This window comes from Homarus americanus, unplaced genomic scaffold (genome assembly GCF_018991925.1).
Source record: "Homarus americanus isolate GMGI-L3 unplaced genomic scaffold, GMGI_Hamer_2.0 scaffold43075, whole genome shotgun sequence".
Lineage (NCBI taxonomy): Eukaryota > Metazoa > Arthropoda > Malacostraca > Decapoda > Nephropidae > Homarus > Homarus americanus.
In genome coordinates this window covers 330,401-349,173 of record NW_024756438.1, presented here as the reverse complement: position 1 = coordinate 349,173, position 18,773 = coordinate 330,401, and the positions used below count along the sequence as shown (strand labels likewise).

The 18,773-nt window shown below is 44.8% G+C and overlaps 1 protein-coding gene across 2 annotated transcripts in view; it reads right to left on the bottom strand.

Annotated features, from left to right (window-relative positions):
• Positions 1-14,668, bottom strand: part of LOC121856793 — a 31,469-nt gene extending 16,801 nt beyond the window's left edge. For both annotated transcript variants that reach the window (XM_042352494.1, XM_042352495.1), the window contains exons 1-2: positions 14,284-14,668; positions 10,690-10,897 (exon numbers count right to left, since the gene is read on the bottom strand). The gene's annotated coding sequence lies outside the window, so the exon portion shown is untranslated. The remainder of the gene's footprint in view (positions 1-10,689; positions 10,898-14,283) is intronic.
• Between the last annotated feature and the right edge of the window lie 4,105 nt (positions 14,669-18,773).

The window sequence follows — 18,773 nt, the reverse complement described above, 5'->3', positions numbered from 1 at the left end:
GTGCGGGGAGGATGGGTGAGACAAGAGGGGATCCATTCAGGTTCCGGAAGCTGCGTTACCCTCTGTCTCTCAACTATGTCATTACCTCCCTCATCTTCTCCTTTCTTACTTTCCTCTCTCTTCCTCTCTCTTCCTTCCACTGTGGGCGTGCGTGCCTAACACACTTGAAATAACGATAATTACAAAAGAAGATAATGAATAAACATGTCAAAGGATGGAAACAAAAATAACAAAGGCTAAGCCAAAATAGTGGGGGGGGGGAGGGGATTTTTCCCTAGATTTCCCCTAACACTTTCCGCTCATAACTTCCGGTGGGGAAATACTCAACACTTCCCCCGCCCCAGTTTAGTGTTGGTGTGTTGTAGTATGAACGCCCAGATCACGCGTTCCTCTCTTTCTCTGGTTCATGCAATTACTGTCTCTCTCTCTCTCTCTCTCTCTCTCTCTCTCTCTCTCTCTCTCTCTCTCTCTCTCTCTCTCTCTCCCAGACTACCATGGTTGACAGTCAGACACCTACCCACTAGACATACAAATACAGTGTACAAATTCTCGCGCCGCTGCTCCAAAAATACAATATTTACCTCGGTGGAATTTTTTTTAAATCTATCGCCTGGAAAACGTGTTGCATGTAAACAATTCCGTATTTTCACTCATCTTGCATAATTAAAAGTTGGAGATCCATGTTTATTTTGAAATAGGAAAAAATTATTGTTGTCGGTGATTATTTCATTAAGGTGATTTTGATAGAGAATTTTGCTGCAGTATATCGTCCTGGGCTAATGTAGTCCCCATAATATTGTCATCTGTGTACTATTCCTGAACTCAGGTATTGAAATGTCTCTTAAACGTGTTCTCATGACAATTATTCAGGTTTACGCGATATTATTTGTGCTGTGATATTGTGTAGTTAATGAGGTTCATTTTGTCATGGATGAATGAAAACAACAAAATCATTGAGAATTAATGACCCATGGTAGATTGTTAGGGAAAAAGAGCTTTGAGAAAAGTGTGTGCGCGTGTGTGCGTGTATGTATGGACACACACACACACACACACACACACACACACATATATACACATGCGTCACCTGTTATTATGACCACACCCGCCGCTGACCCGTGACGTCACGAGCACTGGCCGGACTCGTAACTTCCTGTGTTGGCAGTGAGTTTCCGGCTGTGGGGAAAGGCGGGTGTGACGGACGTCCGGCCGGCCACCCGCCCCTCTCAACCCCAGCCCGCCCCTCTCACCACCAGCCCGCCCCTCACTCACCCCCGCCCCTCACTCACCCCCGCCCCTCCCCACCCCGCCACTCAATCACCCCGCCCTCCTCACTCACCACCTCACCACCCCCGCCCCTCAATCACCCCCGCCCTCCTCCCCCCCACTCACCCCGCCCCTCCTCACCCCGCCCTCCTCACCCCCCCTCACTCACTCAATCACCCCGCCCCTCCTCACCCCCCGCCCCTCACTCACCCCCGCCCTCAATCCCCCCACTCCTCACCCCGCCCCTCACTCACCCCCGCCACTCAATCACCCCCGCCCCTCCTCACCCCCCTCACCATCAATCACCCCGCCCCTCCCACTCCCCCCCCCCACTCAATCACCCCTGCCCCTCCTCCCCCCGCCTTCCCACCCCCGCCACTCAATCACCCCCGCCATCTCACCCCCCCCCTCCTCACCCCCCACTCACTCAATCACCCCGCCCTCACTCACCCCGCCCCTCCTCCCCCCCGCCACTCAATCACCCCGCCCTCACTCACCCCCCCCCCTCCTCACCCCGCCACTCACCCCGCCCCCGCCCTCCTCACCCCACCCTCAATCACCCCGCCCTCCTCACCCCTCCACTCCCCCCCTCCTCACCCCGCCCCACTCACCCCGCCACCCACTCACCCCCTCCCTCCTCACCCCCCGCCCCTCACTCATCCCTCTCACTCACCATACCCTCCTCACACCCCCCCTCCTCACCCCCACTCACTCAGGTACCAGCTGCTCACTCACTCACCCCGCCACTCCTCTCCACCCCGCCGGTGCCCCTCAACACAAGGGGAGAAGCTCACTAACAGTATCACCTAAAGCCGTTGTACAATAATCAAGCTAACGACATCAACGGTAAAGAAGGAACCAGTAAATGCAAAACCAGCAACAGTTGGAGTAACGGTCACGACAACTACGGCAGGGAAGTCCACGAAGGAATTTGGTCAAAATAAGGATTATTATGCGTTGCCCGAGCGTCTCCCACACAAGGGATAGTGAGCCATTATTATACTTATGATGGTGAGAAGAGGCGTCCATAAACATAGACACAAGAAAAAAATGGAATTTAAGTGGATAAATAGGTTAAGGAAAGTTTGATAAATAGTAATGCGAGAAACGAGAATAAAACTAGACATATGAATAAAAGAATAATGGAAAGAGAAGTCAATTATACTGGAAAATTAAAGAAACTAAACCATTATTTTGTTGAAGCAAACGAAGATAAAATTACAGTAGACGCAATAAAGATAAAAATTATAAGAGAACAATAACCTGGGGGGTAAAATGAGGAAGGCGATAATGATGCGAAGAAGGACAAATGAGAATAAACATCGAGGGGAGGAAGATGGGGAATCGGAATGGCTAGAGAGACGAACGTTGAGAAATGAGCGGAAACTCCACAACTCCAAAGAGAACAATTTACGGTAGTTGTGGCGGCTGAGATAAACACCAACCAGACACAATAAAGATAAGAATTAAGCGTAAAGGCGAGGAACTACCTGGCAGGAAGTCGACAAATAGATGGAATTAGGAGAAAAAGAGGATAGAATTGTCCAAATGTTCCCGTGCAGTGGATGGAACAGCGATGGAGTTTATAGCCAAGATTGAGAGAGGGAGAAAGACATACAGGACAGAGAATGAGAGAGAAGGAATAACAATAAGACCAAGAGTGTCGAATAATAAGCAACAGGAGCAATAACTACAGGACGTTGTTGGAGGATGAGGGACATTGTTGAAGGATGAGGGGCATTGTTGGAGGATGGAGGGCATTGTTGGAGGATGGAGGGCATTGTTGGAGGATGGAGGGCATTGTTGGAAGGAGGAGTGCGTTGTCCGAGGTGGAGGGCATTGTTGGAGGGAGGAGGGCGTCGTTGGAAAATGGAGGGCATTGTTGGAGGATGGAGGGCGGGATAGATGTTAACACTGGGTGGAGGGCGGGTGCCACATCATCTATTGGCCACTTGGGCTCTGATGACCTTGTTGGCCCTCATTACTCCCAACATACATTAACCTTCCTTTTGTCGGGTCTTTGTCCAACCCTCCCCCCCTCCCCCCCCACCCGTGTCCACCCTTGTTATTGATGTCCACCCAAGGCAATGTGGCAGTGTCATCCACCCACGACAATATGAAAATTTTCACCCCATGTCAAAGGAATCCAACCCTGATATCCACCCACTGCTCAGTCTATGTCACCATGTCCAATTTATGCATCCATTTTACCCATCCATTCTAGGGTTCTGAACCTCTCTAAGTATAATATCAGTGGTTTCAATGTCTATAAGGAGTTCAGGGTCCCTATAAGGGGTTCAATATCTCTATAAGGGGTTCACTGTCTCTCTAAGGGGTTCAATGTCTCTATAAGGGGTTCAATGTCTCTATAAGGGGTTCAATGTCTATAAGGGGTTCAATGTCTATAAGGGGTTCAATGTCTCTATAAGGGGTTTAATGTCTCTATAAGGGGTTCAATGTCTATAAGGGGTTCAATGTCTCTTTAAGGGGTTCAATGTCTATAAGGGGTTCAATGTCTATAAGGGGTTCAATGTCTCTTTAAGGGGTTCAATGTCTCTATAAGGGATTCAACGTCTGTATAAGGGGTTCAATGTCCCTATAAGGGGTTTATTGTTTCTAAAGTCTAAGGGGTTTCAGTATTTTTTCAACATATATCTGAGATTTTAATATTTCTGTTTCACCATTTCACCGCGGCCTTGCCTATCATTACCTCACCGCCAACCACTAATACACCCAGGTCAGAGGTCAAGGTGTTATTTTATACAGGAATTTTGGGTGTAACAAATTCTAAACGGAAAAAAAATTGTTGTTACAAGCGCCACTCTGAATAGGAATATGGTGTAACAAGCTCTGGGCAAAGGTTAGGTTAGGTTAGGTGTTATAACATATACAAGCAACAATAACTTAGTCTAATAGGCGTTAGGTAGAGCAAGAAAGAGGAGAAAGACTTAGGAGAGAGAAGTATAGAAGGAGGAGAAACAGGAGGGAGGGAGGGTAGCCGCTCCGGGCGACATTGGAAGGTCGTGATTGTGAGAGAGGGAGAGAGGGAGGGAGGGAGGGAGGGAGTTGGTGGCGACGTCCCTCAGCGGTCATGCACACCGACTGAGGAAATACCAGCAGCCACGTCCAACCCCACCCCACATAGCCTCAGTCGTAAGAGGCCCCACTCGTAATGGTCAGGCTGAAGACTTAGAACTGGGGTCTATTTGACCTGTAGTCCTCCAACTGGACCCCGTGGCAGCTTGTGTGTAACTCTGGATCTAACTCTTCCCTTATTGTTGACTGTAAGGGTATCAGTAGTAGTAGTAGTAGTAACAGGAGTAGTAGTAGTAGTAGTAGTAGTAGTAGTAGTAGTAGCAGTAGTAACAGGAGTAGTAGTAGTAGTAGTAGATTATCAAATATGTTGAAGGAAATCTGCCGGGATGTCATGGTAGAACCGACCCTCCTTCCATTGGATGGTGAGATCTTCCAACACAGGACTTCAAACACATCTAACGAAGCCCGTGTGGACGTCAGTACTCGAGGATTCTGGACGCGGGGACAGCGAGCTTTCTTCGACATCAGGAATTTTGGTCCCATGGCCGCATGTCACCGTAACCTAGCTCTCGATGCTGCACATAGGAGGAACGAGAACGACAAGAGAAGGGCATATGGGGAGAGAATTCAAAACGTTGATCAAGGCAGCTTCACTCCTCTAGTGTTCACAACCTCTGGTGGGATGGGACCAAGTGCAAGATGTTTCTACGCCAGACTCGCGGAGGTGATCTCCGAACAGAAGCAGGAGCCCAGAAGTTATGTTACAGCCTGGATGAGATGTCGACTGTCTTTCTCTCTTCTTCGGTCGGCTTTGCTCTGCCTCAGGGGAGCGAGAGCTTCTGCCCCAATTCCGACAACTGCTGCAGATATCGACTATGAGGCTACAGTCACTGAATGCCGCATAGATCTGCGGCTCAACTAATTTAACACAGATAGGATAGCTACATATGTATTAGGATATTTAATATTAAGGTAATTAAATGGTGGCGAAGGTGTGGCTATTGGGGGAGGCTGGAGGCCATAGATTTTAAAAAGTAGTAGTAGTAGTAACAAGAGTAGTAGTAGTAGTAGTAGTAGTAGTAGTAACAGGAGTAGTAGTAGTAGAATCATAATTGATTTGCTAATTCCTTGTCATTGTTTGGTTAGAATTTTCCTTTACCTCAATAACCCTAAACAGAAAGAGTGTTTGCAAGCACACCAAATTCTCTTGTTATCATTAATCACCATTACTATTTCTAGTATTTTATCATTACAACTACTATTAATATTTTGATATTATTTCTATTTTTGTTATTATTACCTTCACCATCACCACAGGGAAAGAATTAAGTGTCCCAGAGAACAGGTAGGACGGAGGTACACCTTTGTCAGGGGGTCATTGGCAGACGTCGCTCGCTCCTACACTACACTCCTTCATTCCTCCTCCCTTGTTGACTACCGCTCTCATACTGGGATGGCCCCCTCCTCTTCCTATTCTTCTTCCTCTTCATATTCCTCCTGCTCCTCTTTCTCCTCCTTTTCCTCCTGTTCCTCCTGTTCCTCTTCCTCATCCTGCTCCTCTTTCTCCTCCTCATCTTCCATTACCTTCTATTCCTCTCACCTGTCCCCTCTCACCTGTCCACTGTCACCTGTCCCCTCTCACCTGTCCACTGTCACCTGCCTCTCTCACCTGTCCCCTCTCACCTGTCCCCTGTCACCTGCCTCTCTCACCTGTCCCCTCTCACCTGTCCCCTCTCACCTGCCTCTCGCACCTGTCCCCTCTCATCTGTCCTCTCTCATCTGTCCCCTTTCACTACCCAAGATGTGATAGAAAGGGGCGAGGCATGGAAGCAAGTGGTGGAGCTGTACGAGTGAGTGGGCAGTGAGTGGGGGAGGGTGGAATGAGTGGTGGTGGTGGTGGTGTGAAATTGAGTGAGGGAAGTGGGGTTGAGTGTGGGAGTGAGTGAGGGTAGGAAAGTGAGTGGATGAATGCAGGAATGAGTGGGTGAGTGTGGGAGTGACTAGATGAGTGTGGGAGTGACTAGTTGAGTGTGGGAGTGAGTGGGTGAGTGTGGGATTGGCGGTGGCGGCGGCGTGACCTGAGTCAGTGTGGACAGGAGGAAGTGGGGCAGCAAATGGTCTGGTGGTCGTCAGGGTCAAAGGTCACCCACCCACCCACCTACCGACGTACCTTCTTTATCTGCGTAAGACAGGAAGTTCAACACAAAGGTTCCCTCCCCAGGTAGAATGATCACATAATACACTGAAGAACTGTTCAATATTATCTAAGATAACAATAACGGGTTGGAGGCCTGCTTCTTAAACCACTATTGCTTTTATAACGGAGACTCACAACAGCTTCTTGAACAATTTTTTAACCATGAAAAGACATTGAGATCCCTCACGAACAAGGGTCGACCCCCCACCGGAGTGAGTTCAGTGTACCGGTGCGCGAGGCGGTGGCTTCATCACGCCAAGACCCGAACATCAACGACACTAAGACTCGCTCGATAATAACTGTTCCCTGAACCAGATTTCATTACTAACTAGTTACTGTCGGCTGCGGCGTCTATAATGAGCGAGGGAAGAAGGTGTTCCCTGCAGGAGACGCTGGTGCAGCAGAACGCCCAGCCTGGTGCAGGTGCAGGACACGGATACAGGGAACAGGTCACCTCACAGTGACCTTGTGTATTATTGCGCCCCGCTGACGTAGCATACGAGTATTAGAGACATTAAGTTTTGTGCCATACTCAGTGTGTATAAGTATGTGTTGTTAGCGTATGGATGAATTTTGAATTTTGCCATGGACAGTGGCCAGTTTATTGTGCACCTCGCACTGAGTGGCTAGTTTATTGTGCATCCCATACTCACCCTGTGTGTGGTAGTGCTAAAGGATTACAAAGTAGAGGCCACAAAGGTTGTATATAACAGACCCCAATGGTCAGGATATTATGGCAATGAATGTTAGAGTATTTCAAATAATTTCTTTGTATAGTTATGTACATAGAGGATAACTTATTCACAACTGTGCGAGTACAGGCGTGTGAGGCAGTATGTCTGGCCGCACACTCTTATTCACATTTGCGTGAGAAGTATTCAAGCACATTGTATGTTTGGTTCTATACATGGGAAATGATATAGCTACTAAGTGCAAAAAAAGGATACAATCTTAATATATCAGTCATCTTGCCATGAGAGGTCAAGTGTTGTAGGTAACAGTCAGTGGGCCATGTTGTTGAGCTGCGACCTATAACGTATAACAGTCTTTACACCCAGGAGACAACGCCACTATTGTTGTGTTATAGCACGGGTGTGGTATCTGGCACTTACTGGCATCGTCCAAGTCGGATACACAAGTTCTGGCAGACACACGTTAAGTTCTTATGAGGAAGGTACACGGTCATGACACCTTCTGTACATTTAGTAATTTAGGGTGAAAATTCAGCCTTAGTTGAGATTTTTTCACTGCATGAGGACGTCCAACCCTCTCTCGATGTGGGGGCTCAAAATACACTAGTTTGTGTTGTTATTTACGAAAGTTTTTATTTTAAATACTCCAGGAGTTTGATTCTCTTCCTACCAGATTAGGTAAAGATCTTGATATCTGTTGAAGTATTCAATAGTCTCGATTTCTATGTTCTTCTGTTCAGACATAACGGTCAGTGTTTATACGGAACTCTTCAGTGTGTGTGAAGAGCATGGGTAGTGTACGAGTGTTTAGACAGGCTCTCTATTGATTACGGGACCAGTGTTATTGATGATAAAATTGGTCCTTTGAGCTTCGAGTATGGTGATAACTCCCCATTGGCTGTGTGTTTCAGACTGAAAAACTCTTCAACAAGCCACAAGCGTCACAAAGGTTGACCAACTTGACCCAAAACTACACACAGGAACTCACGTCTTTACAAGCCCGAAACTGTTCTTGCATGTTGACCATTGACTCTTACACCTCAGGAAACTGATTCACCCCTTGTGTTTGTGAGGCCGTTGTCTTGGTCTATAAACCGTGTGTACGACGTTCACTCAACCATCTCCCTGTACAGCTATAATATACACTTATAAATACAGGAAGTCACAATGATGCACAACACTGGGAGTAAATAATTGTTGATTGATTCTGTATTCCTCTTTGATGCTAAAACTGGAACAAATATTAATACACCTCCAGGTAAAGCAATATTAACGCGAAGGTATAGAAAACGGTGGCTATTAGGTCTAGAGTGCTGATCAAGAAGTAAACAGAGCAATTAATCCGTGTAGCAACACTTGTGCGATGAGTGAGCACGAACCAGCGACTTGGTGGTGTCTAGCACCTCCAGCCACTGAGTCATCTCGACCTGATTAATGTGAAGAAGATTAGGTGGAGGATGAGCTGTACCTTGTAAGTCAGTCCGCCCCAGGCCACCATTTCATATTACTGCGGGTGTGTGTGTGTGTGTGTGGTAGACCCAGCAGATCGTGGTCACACAGCTCACCAAGGGCAGCAGGGGTAGCCGAGACGTCTTGGGTGCGACAAAGACTCCGGGAATGTCGCGGGCAGACGAGTGCTGCTGCGGCCCGTTATCGTGGCCGTAGCTGTGGTGGTGGGTACGACCCCTACCCCCTTCCCCCACCTACCCCACCCGCGCCCCCTTGCGCTGACCCTCCCCAAAAAATCTCCTTCGATACTCGTTCCATTTTCTACGCTGTCTCACGATCAGTCATGACTTGTAACTCTGACCACACACACACACACACGCACGTGGATAAGTTGTGGTGTTGGGGAGAACTGCAGGTCAAATGAAACTCGACCTAACCTACCAATTAGGATTGATCATGAGTGCAGGGATCCATTAAAACTAAGCCCAGGGCCTAATAGTAGGTTATATTCGGTCTTATTGGGGCTGGAATCTATTGGACCCGTTACTGTTGGGTGGGGAATTAATTGAAATTCAAATGAGGAGATTAACAGCCTTCCCTACCCCATTTCCTCCTACTCGTGAATGAAAAGGAGGTGGGGGAGGAGAATGTCATCTGAGATAGGGACTTACCCCGTGACCGGGCTGAGGGTAGATCAATGACTTTAAGGGGCACGTGTAGCAGTAGGTTCCTCAAAGACACACGAGAGAAGTAGATTATAGAAGGGGCTACCTCATGACCCAGGTGATGACGTCACGAGAAGAAAATAAAACACCAAATATTAAAAACATCTCGATTATTTATCCGTTGTTCGTGTTTGTTGTGACTCACACTGGTGTTTTCAGCTTGAGTCATGATGTTATGTCTTTCTTCAGCAGCTGATGTGAACATAATGCAGTAATCATCCGAACACAGTTAACTTTCCTCGTTAACTAAAGTGAGGTGAACGTCCCAGATGTCGTCATTGGTGAGACAGAATGAACCATCATCTTCACACTCCGTCGTTCATCTTGACATTCTCACACGCTGCCTTATAAAGCACCAGTTTAATTATCACAGTGACGAGAGATGAAGGATATACCGTTGTGCTCATCTCAATCCAGCAGTGACGCAACAGTTAAGCTCAAGAGGCTGTGAACAAAAGTCGAGATCTGTGAACTGGGAAAGATCTTCGGCGTCTCACCACACTCCAACGCCCTGCTGTATTCATTTGTTTTATATTACTAAGAACTTTACACCATCACGACTGTCTTATATGGATCTATCACGTCTGTTTACTGTTGTTATAGTTTACTTCTAATCATTTATTATGTGTGTCTGCATTTGTGGTATAACACATGATTATACCCTCATATTATTCAAGGCTACAGTTCACTCCCAATACTGTCACCAATTTGCACCATCCTATTATAATTTTAATTCCATGTTGATGTGATGAAAGTGTTTGTAACTTGTATAATTTGAAGACACTAAAACCGGATTCTATAAAAAAGTATATATTATTTTTACTAAGCAATAACCAGTGAGCCGTGAAATTTCATATAATAACGTGTACTGTTAATCGAATTATTTTCTCTCCCATTACTCAGAGCTTTAATGATGCTTAAAACGAATTACAGTAGCAGTCGAGCTATTTTTGGGGAGCTCGAGGCGGACAATGAGGAGTTAAATCACTGCATGAAGGACAAACATGACAATAATTAATTAGTATTTTTAAAGAGAATCTTGTATTTTTTCTGTTTATGGTAGACCGGGGGAGGGGGGTTTAGTATCAAGTATAGGCATGCACACACACTTAATCGTAGCCTCAACTCACATACACGGTACTTAAAGTCAAACTTAACATCCAAAGTGACTCAAAATACTCAATATCATTTCACTCTACATGTTAGGTCATGAGAGTTACTGATAATATAAATTAATTACAAATGACGAATGTAAAAACTATCACCGGATATAAGTTAAGTGCATATTACTTCAACAGAGGAGGAGAGAAAGAGGAATACTCACCGAGATGACGGGTAACGGTGAGGAACCTTGTCTTCTCGCCACGTCTCCTTCACAGGTAATTGTCTCACTTTATGAGGCTAAGGAGGAGAAGGAGGTGCTGTTCGCGGGTCACAGGCCGGGGGTGGCTGGTAGAGGCTCTGACTTTGCCTCGCATGAGCCTCAAGGACGCCACTAAGTATCTCACGATAACGTTATTGGTTTCATTACCCTGGAAAATGTACGTTTATCCGTAAATAGACGAAGAAAGTTGTAGTTTTAGGTTAAGTGATCATTTATTTCACACGCTTAAGGGGCCGCTAATTCACATGCTTGAGGGGCAGTTATTTCAGAGTTTATGGAGTAGTCACTTGACAGGTTAGAGGGGTAATTATTTCGGTTTACAGACTACTTGTATACGAGGAGTTAGTATTACAATGCATAAACTAATAGACTAATATATAACAAAATGAAGGAATTTTTGTTCAGGTGAGGGGGTTCAAATTTCACAGTTAGGAGAGTTGTTATTTCACAGGTGGGAGGGTTGGTATTTCACAGGTGGGAGGGTCAGTATTTCACAGGTGGGAGGGTTGGTATTTCACAGGTGGGAGGGTCAGTATTTCACAGGTAGGAGGGTCAGTATTTCACAGGTGGGAGGGGTGGTATTTCACAGGTGGGAGGGTCAGTTTTTCACAGTTGGGAGGGTCAATATTTCACAGGTAGGAGGTCAGTATTTTCACAGGTGGGAGGGGTGGTATTTCACAGGTGGGAGGGGTGGTATTTCACAGGTGGGAGGTCAGTATTTCACAGGTGGGAGGTGGTATTTCTGAGTAGGAGGGTCAGTATTTCACAGGTGGGAGGGTTGGTATTTCACAGGTGGGAGGTCAGTATTTCACAGGTAGGAGGGTCAGTATTTCACAGTTGGGAGGGTCAATATTTCACAGGTAGGAGGGTCAGTATTTCACAGGTGGGAGGGGTGGTATTTCACAGGTGGGAGGGTCAGTATTTCACAGGTAGGAGGGTCAGTATTTCACAGGTGGGAGGGTCAGTATTTCACAGTTGGGAGGGTCAATATTTCACAGGTAGGAGGGTCAGTATTTCACAGGTGGGAGGGTTGGTATTTCACAGGTGGGAGGATTAGTATTTCACAGGTGTGAGGGTCAGTATTTCACAGGTGGGAGGGTTGGTATTTCACAGGTGGGAGGATTAGTATTTCACAGGTGTGAGGGTCAGTATTTCACAGGTGGGAGGGTTGGTATTTCACAGGTGGGAGGATTAGTATTTCACAGGTGTGAGGGTCAGTATTTCACAGGTGGGAGGGTTGGTATTTCACAGGTGGGAGGGTTAGTATTTCACAGGTGTGAGGGTCAGTATTTCACAGGTGGGAGGGTTGGTATTTCACAGGTGGGAGGGTTAGTATTTCACAGGTGTGAGGGTCAGTATTTCACAGGTGGGAGGGTTGGTATTTCACAGGTGGGAGGGTTAGTATTTCACAGGTGTGAGGGTCAGTATTTCACAGGTGGGAGAGTTGGTATTTCACAGGTGAGAGGGTTGGTATTTCACAGGTGGGAGGGTCAGTATTTCACAGGTGGGAGGGTTGGTATTTCACAGGTGAGAGGGTTGGTATTTCACAGGTGGGAGGGTTAAAATGGATCACCTACAGCCTGATCACCCCCAGCTTATTTCACCTACAGATTAACCACCCTAAGGCTAACCTGAAGAACCTCCATCCCAGCTGATATTGTTTTCCTCTCGGGGGTAATAATTTAACCCAAGAGTACGAATCTCACAGGTGGGTTAGTTATAATAATGTACCTAAAGAAGAAATGGTCATATAGTAGATTAAATTAGTTATAAATTATTGAAAATTATGAGACAATTGTAAAGTATTAATGCTATTCATAGTGATGATTTGGTAAAATAACAGGAGTATTATAACAGAGTAGTTATATCACGTGGGAGGAATATTAACACATGGAGTAGTTATATCACTTGGGAGTAATATTAACACATGGAGTAGTTATATCACGTGGGAGGAATATTAACACATGGAGTAGTTATATCACGTGGGAGGAATATTAACACATGGAGTAGTTATATCACGTGGGAGGAATATTAAAACATGGAGTAGTTATATCACGTGGGAGTAATATTAACACATGGAGTAGTTATACCACGTGGGAGTAATATTAACACATGGAGTAGTTATATCACGTGGGAGTAATATTAACACGTGGGGTAGTTATATCACGTGGGAGTAATATTAACACGTGGGGTAGTTTTATCACGTGGGAGTAATATTAACACGTGGGGTAGTTATATCACTTGGGAGTAATATTAACACATGGGCTAGTTATATCACGTGGGAGTAATATTAACACGTGGGGTAGTTAATATTAACGTAGGGGAGTAATATTAACGTGGGATAGTTATATTACTTGGGAGTAATATTAACACGTGGGGTAGTTATATCACGTGGGAGTAATATTAACACATGGGGTAGTTATATCACGTGGGAGTAATATTAACACGTGGGGTAGTTTTATCACTTGGGAGTAATATTAACACGTGGGATAGTTATATCACGTGGGAGTAATATTAACACGTGGGATAGTTATATCACATGGGAGTAATATTAACACGTGGGGTAGTTATATCACGTGGGAGTAATATTAACACGTGGGGTAGTTATATCACGTGGGAGTAATATTAATGGGCTTTTATACGTGGAGTAATATTAACACGGTAGTTATATCACGTGGGGATAGTGTGGAGTAATAACACGTGGGATAGTTATATCACATGGAGTAACACGGGTAGTTATATCACGTGGGGAAGTATTAACGTGGGGTAGTTATATCACGTGGGATAATATTAACATAGTTATATCACGTATAATACTAACACGTGGGGTAGTTTTATCACTTGGGAGTAATATTAACACGTGGGATAGTTATATCACGTGGGAGTAATATTAACACATGGGGTAGTTATATCACGTGGGAGTAATACTAACACGTGGGGTAGTTTTATCACTTGGGAGTAATATTAACACGTGGGATAGTTATATCACGTGGGAGTAATATTAACACGTGGGATAGTTATATCACATGGGAGTAATATTAACACGTGGGGTAGTTATATCACGTGGGAGTAATATTTACACGTGGGGTAGTTATATCACGTGGGAGTAATATTAACACGTGGGTTAGTTATATCACGTGGGAGTAATATTAACACGTGGGGTAGTTTTATCACTTGGGAGTAATATTAACACGTGGGGTAGTTATATCACGTGGGAGTAATATTAACACGTGGGGTAGTTTTATCACTTGGGAGTAATATTAACACGTGGGGTAGTTATATCACGTGTGGTGTAACTAACAAAGGTTGGAGGATATTTCTTACACGTGGTGTTGTGATTTAACGGTGATAGCATAAGTACACTTTAATTAGAGGTGTTAGTTATTATACGAGATGTATTCTGGAAGACTTAGTTAACACCTGGAGTTAGTAGTTATAATCCTTGAGGAAGACAATAAGAGTCATTCCCTGTACTTTGTAGTAATGATAATAACAATAGGCTACTCAAATAGACAGAGCTATTGTAATACTAACTAGGTGAGGTGAGATGGCTGACCAGCAGGTGCAGTAATAACTAACAGCACCACACACACTACACATCCACCGTCACGAGCACATCCCTCTGGTCACACCACACTAACTCCTCCTGGACCTTCTTCCTATTCTTCTTCTACCATTTCTTTTGTCACACGATCATTATCACATCTCTCTCATTTCCCAGATTTATCCAATTTATTGTTGTCTGTCTTTGGGTTATCGTTTTCTTGTTTTCGAGAAAGTTTGAGGGGAAGGATTCACAGAGTGGAAGGTTTAGCGTCCAGGGGTTGAGGGTGGGTGAGGGCTTTGTGCAGTAGGGGAATCACAACCACACAAAACAACGCCGCTGCGCACACTGCCACTGCCTCCTCCTCTGTGCGCACCTTTCCGCCACCACTACCCGCAACAGTTACCATACGTCTCCTGTTCGTAAGACTTGTGGGGTTAACCTCAATGTTTAATCAAGGAATACCGGAGTGCTTGTCATCGTTGCCGATATGTGGAAGATGAACCCGGAGGTGAATTTGAGTCATTTATTATGGCGTGAAGTTTTATAACTTAGCGGCTACCATCACAGGGCCGTGAACTCTGGCCTCATGTTAGTGTTAAAGTCTATGTTGGTCCCTGTGTGTGTGTGTGTGTGTGTGTGTGTGTGTGTGTGTGTGTGTGCGCGTGTGTGCACGCGTATGTGTGTGTGTCTGTGTGTGTGTGTGTGTGTGTAATAATAATAATAATAATAATAATAATAATAATAATAAACGGTTTATTAATAGAGTTGCAGCCGGTGGCTGAAAATATACAGACTTACATGTGATTTAGACATAATGATATGCATTCAATACATTTACAGGGCTCTACAGTACATAAATCAAGAGTTGTTTATTATTTTAACAATAGATGGGATGGTGCTGTTCATATATCTATCGGTGCGGGCTCTTATGGGCTGAATTTTGTTGTAGTGGCAGACTGCGCGAGTTGGGTGGGGGGCTGCAGGTGGCAGGAGGTGGCGATGACGAGGGTGGTGCAGTAGTCCACTGCCAAACCTTTCCAGTGCTTGGTGTCTATGTGTGTGTGTGTGTGTGTGTGTGTGTGTGTGTGTGCGCGCGTCTGTGTGTGTGTGTGCGTGTCTGTGTGTCTGTGTGTGTGTGTGTGTGCATCTGTGTGTGTGTGTGTGTATGTGTGTGTGTGTGTGTGTAATAATAATAATAATAATAATAATAATAATAATAATAATAATAATAATAATAATAATAATAATAAACGATTTATTGAAAAAGTTTGCAGCCCGAAGGCTGAAAATATACATTGGACATAAATGACTCATTACATACATTGGTGATTTAACAAAAGCCTTCATTAGAGAAAGGTGAAGGAACATATACAGTGAATATACAGATTAATGTTTACACACGTAGATCATGTGAGCTGAGGTGTTGAACAGCAGACACGTAGTGTAGTAACTCCCTCACAGATGGCGTTATGAGGGGCATCACGTGGAGTACTAGATCCCTCACAGGTGGAGTTATGAGGGGCTTGACGTGGTGTAGTAATTCCTTCACAGATGGTGTTACGAGGGGCCTGATGATGTAGTAGTTCCCTCACAGATGGTGTATGAGGGGCCTGATGTGGTGTAGTACTTCCCTCACAGATGGTGTTATGAGGGGCCTGATGTGGTGTAGTAATTCCCTCACAGATGGTGTTATGAGGGGCCTGATGTGGTGTAGTAATTCCCTCACAGATGATGTTATAAGGGGCCTGATGTTATCACAGATGGTGCGAGGGGCCTGATGATGTAGTAATTCCCTCACAGATGGTGCTATAGGGGCCTGATGTGGTGTAGTACTTCCCTCACAGATAGTGTTATGAGGGGCCTGATGATGTGTAGTTCCCTCACAGATGGTGTTATGAGGGGCCTGATGTGGTGTAGTAATTCCCTCACAGATGGTGTATGAGGGGCCTGATGTTGTAGTAATTCCCTCACAGATGGTGTTATGAGGGGCCTGATGATGTAGTAGTTCCCACACAGATGGTGTATGAGGGGCCTGATGTTGTAGTAATTCCCTCACAGATGGTGTTATGAGGGGCCTGATGTTGTAGTAATTCCCTCTCAGGTGTTATGAGGAACTTCACATGATGCTGTAGCAACTCATTCACTATGCGGTGTCGTGCATAATGGGGACACCACGTGGTCCGTTGTCACAAGAATTCACTCACTCAAGTGGGTGAGGTGTGGTCCCAGGCCTCTCTATCGTGGAGTCTCAGGGGAATTATCACTGGGTACCTGGGACCTCACAGTGTGAAGGTTAGCTTGGTTCAGACTCAACTGCAGAGTTGTTTTTCACTGACTTAAGCACTGTTCACCACTATTCAACACTGGTTCCATTCCATTCCCAAATGAAATAGTAACTTCTGGCGAGAACTTGTTGATATTCCGGTGGGGAGGAGGGTTCAGGGGAGGGAGTTGGTGTGGGCCAACATAACAGTTGACGTGGCTGCTGCTGAGCAGCACCAGGTGCGTCTGACCCGTCTTGACCCGTCTGTGGTCATAAGAACATAAGAACATAAGAATGGAGGAAACTGCAGCGGGCCTATTGGCCCATACTGGGCAGTCCCGTTTACACCCAACCCCTATTGCTCATATAAGCATCCAACCTATGTTTGAAGCTATTCAGCGTATTCGAGTTAATGATGATATTTGGTAACTTGTTCCATTCATCCACTACTCTGTTTCCAAACCAGTGTTTACCTATTTCACGCCTAAATCTAAATTTGTCTAATTTAAAACCATTGTTACGAGTTCGCTCCTGGTTGGATAGTTTGAGTACCTTTGTAATGTCCCCTTTGTTTAGCCCTGACTTCCACTTATACACCTCTATCAGGTCGCCCCTCGCTCTACGTCTCTCGAGGGAGTGCAAATTAAGATGCTTTAATCTGTCTCTATACTCAAGGTTCCTAATGCCCGGGATTAGTCTTGTCATTCTCCTCTGAATTCTTTCCAATGATTCTATATCCATCCTGTAATACGGTGACCAGAACTGAACAGCGTAATCCAGGTGTGGTCTCACAAGCGCAAGATACAGTTTTAGGATGACCTTGCTAGTCTTGTAACTAACACTCCTTTGTATGAACCCAAGTACTTTATTAGCCTTGTTACGAGCAAAAACACATTGTTTACTTGGTTTAAGGTTCCTACTTATCATTACTCCTAAATCTCTCTCGCAGTCGGATTTCTCTATGGCATCGTTGTTCATCTGGTATCTGGTTCCCTGTTTACATCTCCTTTACCGAGTACTTTACATTTGTCCACGTTGAATTTCATCTGCCATTTTTCAGACCATTCGAAAAAAATTTTTAGATCTTCCTGTAGTTTTGCGGAGTCCTCATCAGATTTAATAACACGTCCTATTTTAGTGTCATCAGCAAATTTACTTATGTTGCTGTCTATGCCAATATCTATGTCATTTATGTATATAATAAATAATAATGGTCCAAGTACTGAGCCTTGGGGAACTCCACTTGTGACGTTGCTCCAATGGGACTTAGTGCCGTTAATGCTCACTCACTGTTTCCTGTCCTGTAACCACGCCCTAATCCATTTAAGGATGTTACCTTTGATGCCATGTGCTTCTACCTTTCTAATTAGTCTTTCGTGGGGGACTCTGTCGAAGGCTTTGCTAAAGTCGAGATGTACCACATCATAATTGTGCCCCTCGTCCACCGATTCGAAAACTGATGAAAAGAATGTTAATAGATTAGTTAGACAAGAACGTCCGCTTGTGAAACCATGCTGGGAATCATTGATCAATCCGTGCTTCTCCAGGTGATTTCCTATAGAGTTTGAAATGATTGCTTCCAGTAATTTGCCTACTATTGATGTTAGACTGATTGGGCAGTAGTTAGAGGATAGTGATCTATCCCCCTTCTTGAAAATCGGAATTACATTCGTTATCCTCCAGGATTCTGGTACTACACCTGTTTTTAAGGACATGTTAAACAACTTTGCTAAGGGCATACTAAGCTCTTCCTTACATTCCTTTAATACTCTGGCAAATATCTCATCGGGACCAGGTGACTTATTAGGCTTTAGTTTGTCTATTTGCTTACTAACATCGTTACTAGTCATTACTATCTCGCTTAATTTGTTTTCTTCACTATCTCTGAATAGAGTCGGTGCCTCAGGTATCATGTTTAAATTTTCAGTGGTGAAAACTGTTGAAAAATATTTATTCAAATTATTGCTCATTTCTCCGTCGTTATCAGTGAGCTCGCCGGTTTCTGACCGTATTGGTCCAATCTTTTCTCGTGTTTTATTTTGATACATTTGGTAGAATCCTTTGGGGTTTGTCTTCGCCTCCCTTGCTATCCTTACCTCATTATTCCTCTTGGCTTTCCTTATCTCGGTTTTAACCCTACTCGCCAATATCTTATAATAATCCTGGAGGTAAATTTCGCCACGCTTTATCCTTCTACCTATAGCCTTCCTTTGG